This window comes from Salmo salar, chromosome 18, assembly GCF_965601325.2.
Source record: "Salmo salar chromosome 18, fSalSal1, whole genome shotgun sequence".
In the NCBI taxonomy this organism is placed as follows: Eukaryota; Metazoa; Chordata; class Actinopteri; order Salmoniformes; family Salmonidae; genus Salmo; species Salmo salar.
Genome location: NC_138308.1, coordinates 78,997,461 through 79,019,077, shown reverse-complemented (window position 1 = coordinate 79,019,077; position 21,617 = coordinate 78,997,461).

Genomic DNA, 21,617 nt, shown 5'->3' with positions numbered 1-21,617 from the left:
AGTCAGTAGAAAGGCCTCTTTATTGTCCTAAGTTTTCATAGCTGTGACCTTAATTGCCTACCGTCTTTAAGCTGTTAGTGTCTTAACGACCGTTCCTCAAGTGCATGTTCATTAATTGTTTATGGTTCATTGAACATGCATGGGAAACAGTGTTTAAACCCTTTACAATGAAGATCTGTGAGGTTATTTGGATTTTTACGAATTATCTTTGAAAAACAGGGTCCTGAAAAAGGTCTGTTTCTTTTTTTGCTGAGTTTATGTGTTGTATTTCTAAATCCGAATGAGCGGTTGTTAGGGTGCTAAATATCCATATTTATGATGAGCATATTTTCCACATGTATGTACAATGGGTCCCTTCTTTGTCTCTCCCGCTCTCTTTATCTTGCCCCTCCCTTTCATTGTGTAACAAGCCATAATATCGGGTTATTCCAGTAGGGTCTTTCATTGCATTATGTTAGTAATCAATTCAACGTATACCGTGTTTGTGTTTATGTATTTCTGTGTGATTATTTAGTTAGTTAGTAAATAAATAATGAAGCCAATTTGTGTATCGCTGAATCATCATTTAGACTAGGGTTCGTGCAGATTTGAAGTCAACGACGTTCAGAATGAGACTGATACGAGGTAAAAAATGATTCATGGATGACTGGTATGATTCTGATATATACTTGAGTTAATTCGGGAAACGGTAACTCTTTAAACAAACTTTATCCGTGGTGCCCCAAGTTTGCTAATGAGTACATTTTTACATGATTAATTTAATCACGTAATAATTAATCATAGTACATTGATTTGATAAAATAACCGTCATCACATTAATGATAGTCACGTCATGACACACTACTGGGTGATCTAAAAAGTCATAGTCAATCGATCAATAATATTATAATACTTTTAGCCAAAAAATATTTTAATTTACAATCTGTAGAAATTATGAGAATAGAAAGGTTCAGAACATTTATGAAACGTCACAGCACAGTTAGAAAATAGAAATTCAATATGGATGGTGTTAAGAGATGGATGGGAGGGGTTGAATGGAGCTGAAGGTTGGGAATAATGACAACTAATAACAACAAGATAACTCATGTAAATCATAATGTGTCCGTAAGACGTATATTGGTTCAGCACTTTTGTGAAAGAAATAGAGGGGAGAGGTTGAGGTTAGAGGAAGGACAGGAGTAAAAACAAACAAAATATAACTATTGTAAAATAGACTGTGCCCGTAAAATGTATATAGTATGTATAATCTGGAAGTAGAAGCCTAAGCATTGTCCTTCACTAGTTTACTCCAATTAGGGGAAGGGTGGTAGGGTTAGAACGTAATAAAATAAAATATATATAAAAAAAATTGTACATACAGTACATTGTAGAATATAGTAAAGAATTTTTTTTTTTGAAATAACACATATGGAATCATGTAGTAACAAAAAAAGTGTTAAACAAATCAAAATATATTTTATGTTTGAGATTCTTCAAAGTAGCCACCTTTTGCCTTGATGACAGCTTTGCACACTTTGGCATTCTTTTGACCAGCTTCATGAGGTAGTCACCTGAAATGCATTTCAATGAACCTGTATGCCTTGTTAAAAGTAGTGGAATTTCTTTCCTTCTTAAAGCGTTTGAGTCAATCAGTTGTGTTGTGACAATGTAAATCAAATCAAATCAAATTGTATTGGTCACATACACATATTTAGCAGATGTTATTGCGGGTGTAGCAAAATGCTTGTGTTTCTGCTTCCAACAGTGCAATAATAGCTACCAAGTAATATCTAACAATTTCACAACAGTACACACAAATCTAAAGTAAAGGAATGGAATTAAAAATACAGTAGAATAGAATAGAATACAGTATATACTAATGAGATGAGTAATGCTAAATATGTAAACATTATTAAAGTGACTAGTGTTCCATTATTAAAGTCGCAAGTGATTTCAAGTCTATGTATATAGGGCAGCGGCCTCTAAGGTGCTAGTGATGGCTATTTAACACTCTGATGGCCTTGAGATAGAAGCTGATTTTCAGTCTCTCTGTCCCAGCTTTAATGTGCCTGTACTGACCTCAGCTTCTGCATGATAGTGGGGTGAACAGGCAGTGGTTTGGGTGGTTGTTGTCCTTGATAATCTTTTTGGCCTTCCTGTGACATCGGGTGCTGTAGGTGTCCTGGAGGGCAGGTAGTTTGCCCCCGGTGATGCGTTGGGCAGACCGCGCCACCCTCTGGAGAGCCCTGTGGTTGCGGGTGGTGCAGTTGCTGTACCAGGCGGTGATACAGTCCGACAGGATGCTCTCAATTGTGCATCTGTAAAAGTTTGTGAGTGTTTTAGGTGCCAAGCCAAATTTCTTCAGACTCCTGAGGTTGAAGAGGAGCTGTTGCGCCTTCTTCACCACACTGTCTGTGTGGGTGGACAATTTCAGTTTGTCAGTGATATGTACGCTGAGGAACTTGAAGCTTTCCAACTTCTCCACTGCTGTCCCGTTGATGTGTACAGGGGGGTGCTCCTTCTGCTGTTTCCTGAAATCCACGATCAGCTCCTTTGTTTTGTTGACGTTGAGTAAGAGGTTATTTTCCTGGCACCAAACTCCCAGGGGCCCTCACCTCCTCCCTGTAGGCTGTCTCGGGATGGTTGGTAATCAGGCCTACTACTGTTGTGTCATCTGCAAACTTGATGACTGAGTTGGAGGCCACGCAGTCATGGGTGAACAGGGAGTACTGGAGGGGCTGAACAAGCATTCTTGTGGGGTCCCTGTATTGAGGATCAGCGCAGTGGAGGTGTTGTTTCCTACCTTCACCACCTGAGGGCAGCCCGTCAGGAAGTCCAGGACCCAGTTGGACAGGATGGGGTTCAGACCCAGGGCCCCGAGTTTAATGATGAGCTTGGAGGGTACTATGGTGTTGAAGGCTGAGCTGTAGTCAAAGAACAGCATTCTTATAGAGGTATTTTTTTGTCCAGATGGGATAAGGCAGTGTGCAGTGCGATGGCGATTGCCTCGTCTGTGGATCTATTGGGGCATTAAGCAAATTGAAGTGGGTCTAGGGTGTCAGGTAAGGTAGAGGTGATATGATCCTTGACTAGTCTCTCAAAGCACTTCATGATGACAGAAGTGAGTGCTACAGGCAATAGTCATTTAGTTCAGTTACCTTTCCTTTCTTGGGTACAGGAACAATGCTGGACATCTTGAAGCATGTGGGGAGAGCAGACTGGGATAGGGAGCAATTGAATATGTCCGTAAACACTCCAGCCAGTTGGTCTGCACATGCTCTGAGGACGTGGCTATGGATGCTGTCTGGGCCGGCAACCTTGCGAGGGTTAACACGCTTAAATGTCTCGCTCATGTCGGCCACGGAGAAGAAGAGCCCACAGTCCTTGGTAGCTGGCCACGTCGATTGCACTGTGCTATCCTCAAAGCGGGCGAAAAAGGTGTTTAGCTTATCCGGAAGCAAGATGATGGTGTCCGCGACGTGGCTGGTTTTCTCTTTGTACTCTGTGATTGTCTGTAGACCCTGCTACGTACGTCTCGTGTCTGAGCCGCTGAATTGCAACTCCACTTTGTCTCTGTACTGATGTTTTGCTTGTTTGATTGCCTTACGGAGGGAATAACTACCCTGTTTGTATTCGGCCATATTTCCAGTCACCTTGGTTAAATGTGGTGGTTCGCGCTTTCAGTTTTGCGTGAAGGCTGCCATCTATCCACAGTTTCTGGTTTGGATAGGTTTAAATAGTCACAAGGGTACATCTCCTATATATTTCCTGATAAACTCAGTCATCGTATCTGTGTATTCGTTGATATTATTCTCAGAGGCTACCCGGAACATATCCCAGTCCGTAGCATGGATACTTCCTGTTTGAGTTCCTGCCTATAGGCAGTCGTGATCATATTTGCCGAAGGGAGGGCGGGGGAGGGCCTTGTAGGCATTTCGAAAAGCTGAGTAGCAGTGGTCCAATGTTTTCTCAGAGCGGGTGCTACAGTCAATGTGTTGGTAGAACTTTGGTAGCATTTTCCTCAGATTGGCTTTGTTAAAATCCCCAGCTACAATAAATGCGTCCTCAGGATATGTGGCTCCATTTGCATAGAGTCCAGTGTAGTTCTACATGGGCCGTCGTGGTTTCGGCTTGAGAGGGAATATACAAGGCTGTGACTATAACCGAAGAGAAGTCTCTTGGGAGGTAATACGGTCGGCATTTGATTGTGAGGTATTCTAGGTCAGGTGAACAAAAGTGCTTGAATTTCTGTATGTTATCACAATCACACCCTCAGTAGTTAATCATGAAACATACACCCCTGCCCTTCTTCTTCCCGGAGAGATATTTATTCCTGTCTGCGAGATGAACTGAGAACCCAACTGGCTGTATAGACTCAGACAGTATATCCCGAGATAGCAATGTTTCTGTGAAACAGAGTATGTCACAATCCCTGATATGTCTCTCAAAGGAGATGCTCACCCTGAGCTCGTCAATTTTATTATCCAGAGACTGAACAGTAGCAAGTAATAATATACTTGGAAGCGGTGGATGGTGTGCATGCCTCCTGAGTCGGACTAGGAGTCAGCCTCTGGAATCAGTTCAATTGCCCTGGGGGGTACGAACAACGGATCCAATTTGAGAAAGTTGTATTCCTGGTGCTAATGTTGGTAATGCTAGTGAGTTACCGCTGCTCTGATATCCAAAAGTTCTTTCCTGTTGTATTAAATAACACACAAAAAATTCTGGGCTAATAATGTAACAAATAACACATTAAAAAAACTAAATACAAAGTTGCTAAGTAGCTAGAAGCACAGCTGCCCTATCTGTCTGCGCCATCTTGATAGCCCTATTTGGTAAAAGACCGAGTCCATATTATGGCAAGAACAGCTCAAATAAGCAAAGAGAAATTACAGCCCATCATTATTTTAAGACATGAAGGTCAGTCAATCTGGAAAATGTCAGTGTAATCGCAAAACCATAAAGCGCTATGATGAAACTGGCTCTCATGAGGACCACCACAGGAAAGGAAGACCCAGAGTTACCTCTGCTCCAGAGGTTAAGTTCATTAGAGTTAACTGCACCTCAGATTGCAACCCAAATAAATGCTTTGCAGAGTTCAAGTAACAGACACATCTCAACATCAAGTGTTCAGAGGAGACTGTGTGAATCAGGCCTTCATGGTCGAATTGCTGCAAAGAAACCACTACTAAAGGACACCAATAAGAAGAAGAGACTTGATTGGGCCAAGTAACACAAGCAATAGACATTTGCAGATGGAAATCTGTCCTATGGTCTGATGAGTCCAAATTTGAAATTTTTGGTTCCAACCATCATGTAGTAACCAAACAAGTGTTCAACAAATCAACATATATTTTAGATTTTAGATTCTTCAAAGTATCCACCCTTTGCCTTGATGACAGCTTTGCAAACTTTTGCAATTTTCTCAACCAGCTTCAACTGGAATGCTTTTCCAACAGTCTTGAAGGAGTTCCCACATATTCTAAGCACTTGTTGGCTGATTTTCCGTCACTCTGCAATCCAACTCATCTCAATTGGGTTGAGGTCGGGTGATTGTGGAGGCCAGGTCATCTGATGCAGCACTCCATCAAACTCTTTCTTGGTCAAATAGCCCTTACACAGCCTGGAGGTGGGTTTTGGGTCATTGTCCTGTTGAAAAACAAATGATAGTCCCACTAAGCGCAAACCAGATGCTGTGGTAGCCATGCTGTGAGACGCAGAGTAGGTGTACGGATGATCTCCGCATGTGTGGTTCCCACGATGAAGCATGGAGGAGGTGCGATGGTGTGGGGTTGCTTTGCTGCTGACACTCTCAGTGATTTATTTCAAATTCACAAATACCACAGCATCTGGTTTGCTTTTGACTGGTACTGTATATGTATTCCAGACTCTGACATTGCTCGTTTCGAAATGTTGTGATTTCTTTCTTTTTATTTTGGGGATTTGTGTGTATTGTTTTGTATCGTTAGGTATTACTGCAATGTTGGAGCTAGAAACATAAGCATTTTGCTACATCTTCGATAACATCGGCAAAATATGTGTACGCGACCAATAAAATTGTATTTTATTTGCATACAACTGTGTCAGTCAGTACGCCTAACAAAGTAACAACACTTGGCTATAACATGTATCTCCCATTGTTTAATGCACTATCTATCATGATATCAGATCCACAGAGATAATATACTTTCAATAATGCAGTACCTGATCAGAGAAAGAAAATTCAGGTACTGCATAATTGAAAGTCTATTATCTCTGTGGATCTCATCATGTTGAACAGTCAAAGATACGGTATTCAGTGCCACTACCAATCTGACATAGTCTAATGCACAGTACTGCATGCATCCCAAATGGCACCCTATTGCCTATCAAGTGCACTATATATGGAATAGGGTGCCATTTGGGACACATGCACATTGTACTGGTATACAACTCTCTTAGAAGGGGTATTTCAACTTGATGTGGGAGAGAGAGAGTGGTGAGGTAGACGGAGAGAAAGTAGAGCAGCTAGTCTGCTGTGTAGTTCTGTTTAAGGTAGCTCTGCACGTTCACTTCGAAGTCGACATTCTGCCTGCAGGACCTGGGGTATAGAGAGGAATGGCGTGGCATGAAGTTTTTAAACACCGGCTTTCCGATGTGTTAATCTGCACACACACACTTTGATACACAAATACATACACACATGAATGGAGGTATGAAAGAAACACACATGCACGCATGTACGAACGCACGTACGCACACACACACAAACACACACACACAGAGAGAGACAGAGAGAGAGACAGAGAGAGAGAGAGAGAGAGACAGAGAGACAGAGAGAGCGAGTGAGAGCAAGCGCAGCTGTAGAGGATATACTTACACAGGCATTCTCCAGACAGAAGAAAGGTGACCCATTTTCGCAGGGGGAATGAACCACAGAAGACAGCGAGAGAGAAGAAAAGGTCATAGAGAAAATCCCTTTGAGCAGCCTGGTCTCATAGACCAGACGTAACATTATACATGTAAATCTGGGACACTCAAACTAGCATGATTTGTTACATTTGGTATGGTTACATAAGACAGAAAAAGTGACTTAAGGCGAATATGAACAGAGGGTGATTGGTCAGGGTGTATCGGTATTTGGTGTTTATTAGGATTCCCATTAGCTGCTGCAAAAGCATCAGCTACCCTTCCTGGGGTTCACATGAAAGGTGGGCGCATAACCCAAATGTCTAGTAACCCAAAGGTTGCATGTTTGAATCTCATAACAGACAACATTTTAGCTAATTAGCAACTACTTATTACTTTTTAGCTTCTTTGCAACTACTTAACATGTTAGCGGACGCTAACCTTAACCGTAACCACAACCCCTAACTCATAGCCTAGCTAACATTAGCCACCTAGCTAATGTTAGTGTTAGCCACCTAGCTAATGTTAGCCACAAACAAATTGGAATTTGTAACACATTATACTATTGAAAATTGGTACTAATTGCAATTTATAACATATCATACGAATTGTAATTTGTTACATATCATACAAAATGGATTATCGACATCCACAAATGAATACATACCATTCGAAATGTAACATATCATACTAATTGGAGTGTCCCAGTTTACTATGATATGTCTACTCCTAAACGGGTACTCAGTAGCCCAGAGACTGCCACACAGCTCCCCAGTACTGCCACACAGAAGAAATATCATTCCATGGAGAGATAAGCACAAAACTGAAACTTCAACTTTCTAGAGTTTTCCCTGTAAGTTAACACTATCTCTTTATCTCTTTACTGTGGCAATTATGATCGAATCAATGCAATATTAGCCACTTTCAATGCGACCTACCAAAGCAAAACAAACTATGCAAGAGATTTTGTTGTAGGCAGAACGCATCTTAGTAGGATTCTATTGCACATAACGCGGAGGTACTCTACACAGACCGGTGCGGCATAACCAATCAGAGCTGCAGTTGGCCTATATGTAAATAGACCATTGCCATATATAGATCTGTGCCATTTACTTTGAACTGGACTGTGTTTACAGCTGTGTTCCTGAGTAGATGCGCTTGTTTTGAGATCAAAGCAAAAGCTGCATGTAGCCACGTGTGCACATTTAGTTCATATCCTTTGCTAGTTAGTGAGTTATTAGCCCAGTTATAGATCATTTGTAGTCAGTAAAAGGGAGTGATTACTTCCTACAAGATCACAAAACGTGTACATTTCTAGACATCTTTGAAAAGAGAGTCAGGTAAAGAGATATCTTTTGTCTTAAATGGGCAGTGTTGTATTTTGAGACAGGCTTGAATAAGCTAAGCAGCCAATAAGCAGAGGGTAGCATAAATAATGCATTTTATTTTGTAAAGTTGTTTCTTCCATCAAACAACACATTTTCAGTCACCTCCTTGTCTGAAGGACAAGTGGATTAACAGGTTAATGTCAAGCCCCGCATGTTTTTTTCAAAAGTCTCATGGAATGTAGGCCTACATTGAACACCACACATTGGCTGCTACTGTATGCTGAATGAAAGAACAGCTATTTCCATGATAAAATGTTATGGGATGCATTTTCTCCATTGTTTTAGATGGTAGTCCACTCTGGTAGGCCTACATTATGATCAAATAGCCAGAGTAGCCTACTTGGCCACTTAAAACTGTAACTTAAAGCGGGTACAGCCTCAGTGTTCACAGTAAACGCACACTGGAAGTTGCACAGAATTTTCACAACTTTCAAGTTTGCACTCAGCAGACCTGAAATTTGCTCAGTGCCAAACAAATGTGAGGGAACATTGCCCTGAGACCAGGTGGCTTTCAGACGGAGCTATTTCTTATTTATTTTTTATTTTTTTCTCCTTTTTTTCCTTCCTTTTTCACGGTGTGAAGAAATGCTCACCGAGTGATTCAGAGGACAGTGTGCAGAAATAGAGGCACTGGACATTCTCACTGAAAGCATCAGAGCGATAGGAGGGGTAATGGTAGGAACTATAGTGCTTGAGAGAGGGAGGGAGAGAGAGAGCATGGAGGGGTGGGATAATGGTAGGCACGACAGTGCTTGAGAGAGAGCGAGAGAGAGAGAGTTGGTCATAGAGAGAAATTGATAAAATAATAAGAGAGAGAGAGAGAGAGAACAAGGTAAGGGTAGCGACTATAGTGTTTTAGCACCTCTTACATAATCCAAAACAACACTAGAGGGAGAGGAGAGAGGGGGACAACAGAATTTTAAGAAGAGAAATTGCAGAAATGGGCGGGGTTTATGACTGTGGGTATAGAAGCCATTGACGACCAAGGTACTGTCACCTCCGTGACCAGGTTGGCACGGCAACAATAAGATGTCAAACCCAGTTGATATGAAGCCCTGTCTGTCTTAAGGCTGCCATAATACTATTATAAACATGGCATGCATATCACTAGAAAACTGCTAATGTTGCCAAGTATTAAATAGCTCAATAGTGCATAGAGCAATACATAATGTCAAAGAGCAGTTTGCTCCCACAATCTCAGTTTGAATGGACAACTCACCTTGCCTGTGGGAGAGCAGTACTGCAATGTCTTACATCAGAAAGGTGTACAGGTTCAAAGTGAGTCTGTAAGACTTTGATATCCCTACTGTAACTTTGACACATCACCGACACTGGTGCAGAGGAATAGATTACTAGAGGGTAGACCAACAGTAGCAAACTATTCCGCACGGCTCTCACATGCTCTGGCAGCATATTGATGTGCATTACGTCATTCATATACTGATCAATACTGAATGTGTAGGGAATGTGTTTGTGTGCTTGTATGGTTTTAAAGAGTGCATGTTTGCATACCGGGTGTGTGTACAAGATACATTATATCTACAAAAGTATGTGGACACTCCTTAAAACTAGTGGATTCGGCTAGTTCAGCCACACCTGTTGCTGACAGGTGTATAAAATAGAGCACACAGCCATGCAATCTTTATAGGAAAACATATAATGGCCTTACTGAAGAGCTCAGTGACTTTCAACGTGTCACCGTCATAGGATGCCACCTTTCCATCATGTCAGTTCTTCAAATTTCTGTCCTGCTAGAGCTGCCCCAATCAACTGTAGTGCTGTTATTGTGAAGTGGAAACGTCTAGGAGCAACAACTGCTCAGCCGCGAACTAGTACGCCACACAACCTCAAAGAACAGGACCGCCAAGTGCTGAGGCTAAAAATCGTCTGTCCTCGGCTGCAACACTCATTATCCAAACTGCCTCTGGAAGCAACGTCAGCACAAGAACTGTTAGTTGGGAGATTCATGAAATGGGTTTCCATGGCCAAGCAGGCGCACACAAGCATAAGATCACCATGCACAATGTCAAGCGTCGGCTGGAGTGGTGCAAAGCTCGCTGCCATTGGACTCTGGAGCAGTGGAAACGCATTCTCTGGAGTGGAGTTTCCATGGCCAAGCAGGCGCACACAAGCATAAGATCACCATGCACAATGCCAAGCGTCGGCTGGAGTGGTGCAAAGCTCGCTGCCATTGGACTCTGGAGCAGTGGAAACGCATTCTCTGGAGTGATGAATCATGCTTCACCATCTGGCAGTCCGACAGACGAACCGGTGTTTGACGGATGCCAGGAGAAAGCTACCTATGTTCTGCCTGCTCCCGCTCTTCCCCCTTGGCACTCAAGGGCGCCAGGCTCCCCAGCATTGCGCACTCCTGCCATCATCATTATGCACACCTGCCTTCCCTCCTTCACGTGCATCAGTGATTACTGGACTCACCTGGACTCAATCACCTCTGGTGTGTGTGTGTACCAGAACTACCCCCCCCCCCCCCCCCCCCCACCACCAACACAAACATACACACTTCCTTTCTGGACCAGTAGTCTCTCAGTATTAATCATTAATGTGTCTCTGTGGCAGACAAAGCCCCAACACATTGTCATTGTGTTCTCCTCTGAGGCCACACAGACACACACACACACAGTCTTATATAACTAATTTCTAATTTTGTGGGGACACACAATTCAGTCCCATTCAAAATCCTATTTCCCCTAACCCTGACCCTAACCTTAACCCTAACCCCCCTAAACCTAAACCTAACCCTAGCTCCTAACCCTAACCGTAAAACTAATTCCAACCTTAACCCTAAATCCCCTAGAAATAGCATTTGACCTTGTGGGGATGAACAAAATATCCCCAGTTGGTCAAAATGTTTTTTGTTTACTATTTTTGTATAGTTAAACACTTCCACACATCCACACACACATACACTCCACTCTTGTCTCAATTAGCCAGAGAACACACTCTCTCTGCCAGAGTCCCAGGATATGTGGATGTAAATAAGATTATAATTGAAAGAAGAAAGCTTTGTGTTATTTAGAGCTTTGTGTTATTTAGAGCTTTGTGTTATTTATGTGTACAGTCTCTCTCAGCGGATCAGGGAGAAGCTAAATCATTCCACTTCAGATCTACTGCTGGTATTTCAGGATCACTCAACTAGCACTTGTCTTTACACTCACACACACACACACACAGAGAGAGAGAGAGAGAGAGAGAGAGAGAGAGAGAGAGAGAGAGAGAGAGAGAGAGAGAGAGAGAGAGAGAGAGAGAGAGAGAGAGAGAGAGAGAGAGAGAGAGAGAGAGAGAGAGAGAGAGAGAGAGAGAGAGAGAGAGAGAGAGAGAGAGAGAGAGAGAGAGAGAGAGAGAGAGAGAGAGAGAGAATATAGGTTCAGCCCAGTCAATGTGAAGAAACAAAAGTACTGTCTTTTAAAAAGTTACAGTGTAAGAATACACAGTGGATCACTTTACTTTTAATAACCGAAAACACTTTCACAAGGACACAAGACAAACAACGTCGCAGAATGTGTGGCGTATTCAGAACTTCACAAAATCACTGAAGTGAAGTGAAAGATTGAATCCTTGTCTTGTAGCCTTAAAGGGTAGGTAGCAAAAACATAACCACATGTAACATATGGATTTGAATTAGTAAACCTATCAAAAGTCCCAATGCAAAGTAACATCTCACTTTTGTATTTTTAGAGTTATTACATAAAACTGATCAGAACAAATCATTTCTGGGGGAGGGGCGACGTGTCATAAAGAGGACCTGGCCAGCCTATTTCCTGCAACGTAAACTCATAAAGAAATATCTTAAAATGTATAACTTCAAATTAAATAAAATTGTGTGCAATCATGACTACCCATTTTCAATAAAAATTTCAACCAACTTACAAGCAAATACATTATGAATTTACGGTTATAAATCAGCTTGCAAGGTTGCTAGCCAACAAGCCTGCTAATGTTAGCCCTACAAGCCTGCTACATTAGTACTGCAAAAGTCAGCCAGTGTCTATCAACACCTAGCTAGCTAATTTACAGGTTTAATAGCGAAATGAGCCACATTAAAGTAAACCACATTTTTGGAAATACATAACGCCATCTGACCAGTTAGCGATCAAAGAATGTTATAGATTGTTATAGCTATGCAGTTATCTAGTCAGCCAGCTAACGTTAGCCACGGTCGGCATAAGCAGCAAGCCAGAACAACACCCTCGCCAGCAGATCAAAAGCAAAGAGAGAGCAGAGTCTTACAGATGGATGACTGGGGTCCATCCGATGGTAAAAGAGTGGAGGCTGAGTTATCAAGGCGAGGGCCAGTGAGAGAGGTGCTTCAGAGGGAAAGGCCGTAGCTATAGCTAGCCTGCGAACAAGCAGGGGGAGGAGGGAGCACCAGGCTGAGGGAGAGTCAGGGAGTGTAATCAAATAGCAATATAGCGAGGAAAATCCAAAGTAGATCATCCAGAAGCGGCAGAGGGTACAGGGGACGAGTGGAACAGTCAACATAACCGCCAACGCTCGGCCTGGAACGTAAATACACGCTAGCATGGCTAGTGGAAAACGTTAGCCAGCTTGAGCTAACTAGCGAGCTAGCATACGAACTAGGAAGCACGGAGTATGTTCTCTGAATGACGTTAACAATAGTGCATTGTGGGTAGTTCCGAAGATATCTGAAAATAAGTTAAGAAATATTTAAAACCCTCAAACCTAATTATTTATTGAGTTATAGGTAACCAAATCGTGACTACAACTAAGTTAATGTCTTTGACAACACTGTGTTGTTACTATGGTGTGGGTGTACGTGCGTGTGTGTGGGTTTGTGTCCGAATGTGCCTGCCTGCCTGCCTGCCTGCCTCCCTGTATGTTTGGATATTGCTGAGTGAATATCCCTCTGTGCATAGCATGCCGTTAGAGAGAGTGAGAGAGTGTGTGTGTGTATGTGTGTTTGTTTGTGAGTGTGTGTGCATGTGTGCATGCATCTGTGTGTGTCTGTGTGTGTGTGTGTGTGTGTGTATGCCTGGGGGCATGGTATAGTACAGGACTGGTTCACTTGGGGCAGGTTGTGAGTGGCAGCATAACAAACAGCTGTACCAAACAGCCATATCATTGTGTCTGTCTGAGCAGAGTAGGAGGGATGGCTTGACAGGGGACCAGCCCCCCCCCCCACAGCCCCTCCCCCACACACACACACACACTCACTGCCTGTAGGGAGACAACTCCTTGCGGCATATAAATTGTGTGTGCATGCATCTGTGTGTGCGAGCATGTCTGCCTGATGGGGCCAGATACACTGACTACTGCCTGTAGGGAGAAGAAAGCGCTCTGCAGCTCTCTCCTCTTTCTCCATCTCTCCTTATCTCTTCTCTCTCCCTTTTCTTGCTTGTCATTCCTTTTCACTCCCTGTCCAGCCGTCTATATCCGTCGTGCTAGCTGCCTTTCTCTCCTCCTCAGAATTGTGGTTTGCCTCTCGTTTCTCTTTTTTATTTCTTCCTCCCATCTCTCGTTTGTCTTTGTATGTTCCTCATTTACAGTCCTTGACCTCCCTTCAGCCTGTCTTCGTGTGTTCCTCATTTACTGTCCTTGACCCCCTTCAACCTGTCTTCATATGTTCCTCATTTACAGTCCTTGACCTCCCTTCAGCCTGTCTTCGTGTGTTCCTCATTTACTGTCCTTGACCCCCTTCAGCCTGTCTTCGTGTGTTCCTCATTTACTGTCCTTGACCTCCCTTCAGCCTGTCTTCATATGTTCCTCATTTACTGTCCTTGACCTCCCTTCAACCTGTCTTCATATGTTCCTCATTTACTGTCCTTGACCTCCCTTCAACCTGTCTTCATATGTTCCTCATTTACTGTCCTTGACCTCCCTTCAGCCTGTCTTTGTAAGTTCATCATTTATTGTCCTTGACCTCCCTGCGTGACCCTCTCCTTTTCTCTCTTTCACACTCTCTCTCACAACAAGCTCTCACAGTCTCACTATAGAATTAGTCGTTCACCTCTCTGCCTCATTCCCCTCTCTCCTTACTCTATCCCCACACCTCTCTCCCTCATTCCTCTCTCTCCCTACTCTATCCCCACACCTCTCTCCCTCATTCCTCTCTCTCCCTACTCTATCCCCACACCTCTCTCCCTCATTCCTCTCTCTCCCTACTCTATCCCCACACCTCTCTCCCTCATTCCTCTCTCTCCCTACTCTATCCCCACACCTCTCTCCCTCATTCCTCTCTCTCCCTACTCTATCCCCACACCTCTCTCCCTCATTCCTCTCTCTCCCTACTCTATCCCCACACCTCTCTCCCTCATTCCTCTCTCTCCCTACTCTATCCCCACACCTCTCTCCCTCATTCCTCTCTCTCCCTACTCTATCCCCACACCTCTCTCCCTCATTCCTCTCTCTCCCTACTCTATCCCCACACCTCTCTCCCTCATTCCTCTCTCTCCCTACTCTATCCCCCCACCTCTCTCCCTCCCTCTATCCCCCCTACTCTCTCCTCTACCATCCCTCCTCTCTCCCTTTCCAATAAAGGAGGGGCCGTGCGGTGCGGCCGATGGCCATGCCTAGCCCCAGCTCCTCGAGGAGCAGTAGGGACTAGAGAGAGGCTAATGATGGAGGGAAACTCCTTGTCACTGGTCTATTGTCTGAGGCGCTGCCTGCCTGCCTGGTGCCTGGGCTCAGCTACAGCTAACTCTGGGGTAACATGTGGAAATTGCTTTTTAATACAAAATAGTGCTCAGCCGGGTCTGGCCCACTTTATTAACTGTGTTCTGGAGAAACCCTCCTGGGCTGAGAGAGGGAGGGATGGGAGGAGGGAGGGTGGGTGGGTGGGAGATGAAGTTGCACACACACACACACACACGGACGAACAGGAGTACACACACACACACACAAACACACACACACACACACACACACACACATCCTACAGTACACAGGTGTAAACAAACTGACAGAGGAAGGTAGACATAATTGGGACAGCCAGCTCTGATCAGGCAGCAGAACTGACCGGCTTACTAACAGGCTGGGGAAAAGTTGGACCAAGTAAACTTTTAAACATTTATTCAATGAAGATAAACTAACAACACTTTAATAGCACCCCAACACTGCTAATAACAGAGAGAAGAGAAAGGGTGTGTTTTCATGTTATGTGGTATGTTTCACCTGGGTGACTCCCTATATAAAGTGAGTTCCAGATCTCCTGCTTTGGTTTTGTTATCTCCTTCATTATCTTCCTTCTTCCACCCCTCCCCCTTCTCCTCTCTCTCTCTCTCTCTCTCTCTCTCTCTCTCTCTTCCTCTCTCACACACTCTCTGTATCCTCTCTCTGTTTCCCCCCGGCTATACTCCTTGAGTAGCTCTTTCCAACCCCTCCGGGGCCTTATTGAGATGCAGGAAGGCACTGCCCGCAAGATAGGGATCACCTCTCTCTGTCACGTGACATTACACAGCCCCGAAAGGGAGGGAGGCAATGAGGAAGGAGAAGAAAGGAGGGGGGACACAGAGGAGGATGAGGCAGGAGTGGAGGAGGGGCACAGAGGGACACAGAGGAGGAGGAAGTATGGAGGGGGATGGAGGAAACGAGGGAGGCAAGGAATGAGGGGTAGAAAAGAGGGACACAAGAGGAAACAGGAGAGAGGAGGATTCCACCACCTCCTAAATATAGTGCAGCTATAGCGAACACAATAAATGCATTTAATGTGACAGAGTTATGGGCCCAACGGGTGAAGCACTGAATGGACAAATCCCCGAAGGTTCTGCATTCTGATCGCTACTATCTATCCATAGGCAGACACAATACATAGATTAATATACAGTAGTATTCACACACACACACACACACACACACAAACACTCTCATTCCCAATATTTATTATCACAGACACGCTTTATGAACTACATCCTGTGCCATTTAATGGCTGTCATACAGAACACTAACTGGGATAGATTATATTTTGGGGTTTCTCAGCTCCCAAATCTATCATGCTGTTGTAATTTGTAATAGTTAGCTATTCCTTTCCCTGTGTGTGTGTGTGCCTGCGTGGGCACGCACGTACGTACATGCCTTTGTGTGTGTGACAGAGTACATGCGAATGGTTTCCTGTCTAAGGCATAGTAAAGTATAGCCAGCTGTGTTTTGCTGCAATGCCATTGTCAAGACTAGAGGAGGTCACAAGGAACACCAGCTACTGTTGAGGGACATTTACCTCCCTGTAGAACCACCCTAATGGAGTGTTTGTCTGTGTCTGTGTCTGTGTCTGTGTCTATGTGTGTGTGTGTGTGTGTGTGTGTGTGTGTGTGTGTGTGTGTGTGTGTGTGTGTGTGTGTGTGCGTGTGCGTGTGTGTGTGTGTGTGTGCGCGTGTGCGTGTGTTGTTGAGATGATGCCAGAATGAGAGTGCTCCTTCTCTAGATAGATATTTCATTAGGATGTTCTGTTGATATCATTGGTCAGTTGTATGGGGTGTGGACTGGTGTGGAGACAGTGACACAGTGCAGTATATAGGCCTATACCTACCAGGGAAATGTTGTGAGTGGGCACACACACAGTATACAATGCATTCGGAAAGTATTCAGACCCCTTCCCCTACGTTACAGCCTTATTATAAAATGGATTAAATAACCTTTTTTCCTCATCAATCTACACACAATACCCCATAATGACAAAGGGAAAACAGGTTTTTAGAATGTTTGCAAATGTATTAAAATAAAAAACATAAATACTTTATTTACGTAATTATTGACCTTTTACTTTGAGACCCGAAATTGAGCTCAGGTGCATCCTGTTTCCAATGATCATTCTTGAGATGTTTCTACAACTTGATTGGAGTCCACCTGTGGTGTATTAAATTGATTGGACATGATTTGGAAAGGCACAAACCTGTCTATATAAGGTCCCACAGTTGACAGCGCATGTCAGAGAAAAAAAACAAGCTATGAGGTCGAAGGAATTGTCCGTAGAGCTCTGAGACAGGATTGTGTTGAGGCACAGATCTGGGGAAGGTTACCAAAAAATTTTGCAGCATTGAACGTCACCAAGAACACAGTGGCCTCTATCATTCTTAAATGGCAGAACTTTAGAGAGACCAAGACTCTTTCTAGAGCTGGCTGCCCGGCCAAACTGAGCAATCGTTGTAGAAGGGCCTTGGGCAGGGAGGTGACCAAGAACCCAATGCTCCCTCTGACAGAGCTCTAGATTTCCTCAGTGGAGATGGGAGAACCTTCCAGAAGGACAACCATCTTTGCAGCACTCCTCCAATCAGGCCTTTTTGTTAGAGTGACCAGACAGAAGCCACTCCTCAGTAAAAGGCACTACAGCCCGCTTGGAGTTTGCCAAAAGGCACCTAAAGACTCTCTGACCATGAGAAACAAGATTCTCTGGTCTGATGAAACCAAGACTGAACTCTTTGACCTGAATGCCAAGTGTCACATCTGGAGGAAACCTGGCAATATCCCTACGGTGAAGCATGGTGGTTGCATCATCATGCTGTGGGGATGTTTTCAGCAGCAGGGACTGGGAGACTAGTCAGGATCGAGGGAAAGATTAACGGAGCAAAGTACAGAGAGATCCTTGATGAAAACCTGCTCCAGAGCACTCAGGACCTCAAACTGGGGCGAAGGTTCAACTTCTAACAGGACAATGACCTTAAGCACACAACCAATACAATGCAGGAGTTGCTTCGGGACAAGTCTCTGAATGTTCTTGAGTGGCCCAGCCAGAGTCCGGACTTGAACCAGATCTAACATATCTGGAGAGACCTGAAAATAGCTGTGCAGCGACACTTCCCATCCAACCTGACAGAGCTTGAGAGGATCTGCAGAGAAGAAAAGGAGAAACTCCCCAAATACAGGTGTGGCAAGCTTGTAGCACCATCCCCAAGAAGACTCGAGGCTGTAATCACTGCCAAAGGTGCTTCAACAAAGTAAAGGGTCTGAACACTTATGTAGTTGTCATATTTCCATTTTAAAATGTTATGCATTTGCAAGAATTTCTGAAAGGTGTTTTTTGCTTTGTCATTATGGGGTGTTGTGTGTATATTGATGAGGGAAAAAAACTATTCACTACATTTTAGAATAAGCCTGTAATGTAACTAAATGTGTAAAAAAGTAAAGGGGTCTGAATACTTTCGGAATGCACTGTGCTGTATATGACGTACAGTATCTATAGCGTATTTACAACTACCACTACTGTATACATTAAACACACAAAACCCTTTTACCGCTGCTGTCCACAAACCATACGAGTGTTAGATTCAGGTTAACTACCCTTTTTGCCCCTACAGTAAGAACCAGACTGAATTTAGGCTTGTTAGTACATATCCCTGTCATGTCAAACAGTCACATAAGATAAACCCTGAAGGGAGTGTGCCTACTTGGAGGTTTACAGATGTGACCTGGAATGAACTAGGAACACAGTGTTCAAACTGTTGCGTGTTCGTTCAACCATGTCCTCAGGTTGTGTCAGGGTGATTACTCATGTCTGGTTTAGGAGGGGGGGTGAGATTGTTGAGGGGTGGGGTTTTACTCCCTCTTTGGCCCCCTAGCCCTTGGCCCCTGGCCCTGACGGATGAGCTCATTAGTCAATACCGCTAGAACCTGCAAGGATCCACACTGGCCTCAGAGACCACCCTGCACTGTGCAACACACGCACACACACGTACAGTAACACCCAAACACATGCCAATGCGCACACACACACACACACACACACAGACACACACACGCACACACAAGCACACACACACACACACACACACACACAGGCACACACGCAGGAGTGCACATGTACAAACACACAAACAAACACATATGGATGCACGCACACATGCACATCTCCCCTCCGTCCCTCTCTTGTGACCTTCCACACCTTCCATCGAATCAGAAAACGCTTGTCTCTTTTAGATCGAGTCAGCACTCCCTCTCTCCCTCCTTCCCTTTATTCAAACTCTCTCTCTGTTTTTCTCATTCTGTCTATCCTCTTCTTCTTCACTCTTCTCCCCCTCCCTTCCCTGAAACTGACCTAGCAGCGAAGGCATGCAGACACACGTGGGCTTCAGGTATGGGGGGCGGTAGAGCAGTAGAAAGAGATGTAGAGAGAGAGGTAGGTTGAGAGGTAGGAGAGATGGGGGTTGAGAGAGAGGGAGAGAGGGAGAAAGAGAGAGAGGGAGGGAGAGAGAGGGAGGGAGGAAGAGGGGAGAGAGAGAAAGAGAGAGGGGGAGGGAGAGAGAAAGAGAGAGAGGGAGGGAGAGAGAGGTTGGGAGGAAGAGGGGGAGAGAGAGAAAGAGAGAGGGGAGGGAGAGAGAAAGAGAGATAGGGAGGGAGAGAGAAAGAGAGAAAGAGAGGGAGGGAGAGAGAAAGAGAGAGGGGGAGGGAGAGAGAAAGAGAGAGAGGGAGGGAGAGAGAAAGAGAGGGAGGGAGAGAGAAAGAGAGAGGGGGAGGGAGAGAGAAAGAGAGAGAGGGAGGGAGAGAGAACGAGAGGGAGGGAGAGAGAAAGAGAGAGGGGGAGGGAGAGAGAATGAGAGAGAAGGAGGGAGGGAGAGAGAAAGAGAGGGAGGGAGAGAGAAAGAGAGAGGGGGAGGGAGAGAGAAAGAGAGAGAGGGAGGGAGAGAGAAAGAGAGGGAGGGAGAGAGAAAGAGAGAGGGGGAGGGAGAGAGAATGAGAGAGAAGGAGGGAGGGAGAGAGAAAGAGAGGGAGGGAGAGGGGGAGAGAGAGAAAGAGAGAAGGGGAGGGAGAGAGAAAGAGAGAGAGGGAGGGAGAGAGAAAGAGAGAAAGAGAGGGAGGGAGAGAGAAAGAGAGAAAGAGAGGGAGGGAGAGAAGGAGGGAGAGAGAAAGAGAGAAAGAGAGGGAGAGGGAGAGGGCTGCGGGGGGTGGGTAGGTTAGTTCTAGTTTCCTCTGGAAAATCCCCAAACGCTCAGCGGGGTCTGGCAGACAAGGTGAGATGCAGAGGACAACCCCCCTCTTCCTCCTCCTCTCCAGCTGTTCTGAACATGGTGTGTGTGTGTTTTTGCGTGTGTGTGTGTGTCAGTGGGGTCTGTGACTGTGATGGCTCCAGCAGCTCAGGGATCCAGGTAAGAAGGTGATCATTTAGCTGCCCGTTGATTGGCTCACGACCCCTCCATGCACCTGGACTACAGTACCTGAAACCCTCTATTACAGACACTTCCTTTTGTCTCCCTAATTGTCTCTATAATAAAGGACGGACGGTTTTAATGAGTGATAAGGGATGTTCTCGTTCTCGTCATGTCTTTTATAGGCTGTTTATAAGGATGTTTTGTATCCGTTGACGTCTTAGATGACGTTGGAGACAGCGATGGTGTCTCAAGTAAAACCTGTCACACAGACACGCACACACACACATTTACACACACACGTTGTATCAGATCAACGGTGTGAAATACCATTGTACTCAGGGAGTCAGCCAATAAGTGTCAGGATGGTTAAACCCAGGATTAACCTTTAGTTGGCCGATTCTGAGCTTGGAAGCGTTTCTATCTTCTCCATGCTTGGGTGCATGAAACCAAAGTCTAATCCTGTTTTTTTTTTTTGCACTAATGCCTATTGACTTTTCACAGAGGTCCTACATGAAATCAATTCTCCAGTTGACTGCTTTGAGAGCTGAATGGTTAATGTCAACCCAGCAAGTACTGGTGGAGGAGAGACGAGGAGAAAGAGGGAGTGGGGGAGAGAGGGGGAGAGAGGGGGAGTAGAAGACTGGGGGGTTCTGGTAGGTGTCAATGTCTGGGAATCAACCTGGTTCCTGCTAGGTGTGCAAGCTCAGAGTTGAGCAGTAGGATGTAAATAGTTGTTTCCATCTCGCTCACACACTCTCTCGCTCTTTCTCTTCCTCTTCCTCCCACTCTTTCTCTCTTTCTCTCTCGCACGCTTGCATCTCCATTCTGTTCTCTCATCTATCTCTGTCCCAAATCCTTAACCCTCAACACTCCCTCTCCCTTCCTCCCTCCCCTTCTCACCCTCATCTCTCTCTCTGTTCCGGATTAACGTATGTAATGTGGCGTATGAGAAAGGATGTGCCCGTGACAAATCTGCCTCAAATATGCAACAGGAGGGATTGATTTAGCAACAACAAAAAAACAAAATGAGATCCTCACATGTGTAACGCAGGTGTCAAACCTGAGTGGATTTTAGCCTGTTTTAAGAGGGCCAATGCAGTGGGAGATCTGAGGTTAGGTGTTTTGGAGAAGTGGTCTCTGTGTTAGTATTGTATCACCAACAGCAGCAGGCAGAGAGTGTACTACAAGCCCCAGGCAGCCTGTGTGTTTGAGCAGCCCCTGCTGGAGAGAAGTGGAATTGCAATAGTGATATATGTTATTTTATTTGATTTATTTCACCTTTATTTAACCAGGTAGGCTAGTTGAGAAC